The sequence below is a fragment of the Penaeus japonicus genome, unplaced genomic scaffold (assembly GCF_977035675.1).
Source record: "Penaeus japonicus unplaced genomic scaffold, GWHDUDI00000001_assembly GWHDUDI00000031, whole genome shotgun sequence".
Classification (NCBI taxonomy): Eukaryota; Metazoa; Arthropoda; class Malacostraca; order Decapoda; family Penaeidae; genus Penaeus; species Penaeus japonicus.
The window spans coordinates 29,943,142-29,944,722 of NW_028234433.1; the positions used below are offsets into that span (position 1 = coordinate 29,943,142).

The 1,581-nt window shown below is 39.5% G+C and overlaps 1 protein-coding gene across 1 annotated transcript in view; it reads right to left on the reverse strand.

Annotated features, from left to right (window-relative positions):
- Positions 1 to 1,581, reverse strand: part of LOC122250481 (uncharacterized) — a gene marked incomplete in the record, with an annotated part of 95,521 nt that overhangs the window by 71,919 nt on the left and 22,021 nt on the right.

Sequence of the window (1,581 nt, forward strand, 5' to 3'; positions counted from 1 at the left end):
TCACTCTCTTCTCCTGAACATCCTACTCTCACTTTTACCTTACAAACAAACACCTTAACCTTAAATCCCTACCTACATCTATCCCTTTCCCTACTTCTCTTTCCTCCTCCTCTTTTATACCTACTAACTTACCTAAACACCTTTCACTTCTAAACTTACTTACTACCCTTACCCCTCACTTCCCCGCCGGACAGATGATCCTGACTTGTTCATAGCCTTGTGTCTGACCAATCTGCAGCAGACTGTATCAGGTCATAATATCATCTAGTCCCGGCCTCAAGCAAACGAAGTCTATTCTAGAGAGTAAACACGAGTAGCCCAGCCCGCGGGCTGTTCGAGAAACTTCCTCTATTTCCCACTAAGCTTCCAACAGAAATATTCTGGTCGTGTCCCTTCCTTGACTTGGTAGGGGACCGGATAGGACCCATTAGGAGCTCAGTGACCTCAGGGGTGACTCGGTGCTGTGCACAACGTCAGTCAACTGCTTGGCTTTCGTCGTTTTCAGCCTGTCCCTTCCGCCTTTGCCCGGGACCTGCAATCCTTTTTCCGAACGAAAAAAGGACTTTTTAGAAATATTAAGTTAATTTCTTTTTTTTTTTGAGATGTTATAGTTAACTTTTTTTTGTTTTTTTATCTTGTTTTTTTGATGTTTTGGTTTGTTTTTTTGGTCGTTTTTTTTTATATTAGCGTGGAAAAGGGTTTGTTTGAATTCCGGGTCGGAAGTTTGGATGAAAGAAATCATGCAGTCCCCCTACCCCGGAGTGCATGATCAGACGGTGGCCGCATGTTGCACCCCCGATTACTTTTTCATTCACCGCCTTAACGGACGATATTTTTTTACGCGACGCGACACCTGAATCAGTGTCGGTGTGGTGAGTGCAAGAGTTCGAGGCTATTGGTGGCACGTTGGATGGCACTCAGGCCACTTGGAGGCATTATTCTTTCGGTTCCTTCCTGTCCAATTCGGTGGTAATAATGAACGCGGTTACTCACAAGGGGACTTATGGGGGTCTACCTACCCCTATGTGATCAGAAGGGGGGAACAACCAGATCCTGTATTGGTTGTCAAACCTTTTACAACTTGTATTTTAGTAAGGAATTCTAAGTTCATAATATATGATCTTCTATCTATATATTATATTATATATATATAATATATAATCTATATATATATATTTTTGTGTGTGTGTGAGTGTGGGTGTGTTTGTGTTTGTGTGTGTGTGTGTACGTGTGTGTGTGGAGTATGTATGTATTATAATAAATTACCATTATATCTATATATAGATTTTATCAATAATTTGTGGAGTTGGACCTAGACTAACTGCTTGAGAATGAATAGTTTTTTTTTTTCTCAGATTTTTTGTTTATATGATATCCTGAAGATGATCTATTGTGATTTTTGTGGCTTTTCTTTTCAATTTCTGTATATATTTAAGTTTCGTTAATTGAGTTGAGTGGTTATGATCTAAGAAACTGTAATATATGCCGCATTGAGTGGGAAATAGATTCATTTCAGCAGACAACGTGTTTCGCTACACCCCAGTGTAATTTTTTTTTATTTTTTTTTTTTAATTTGCCGGC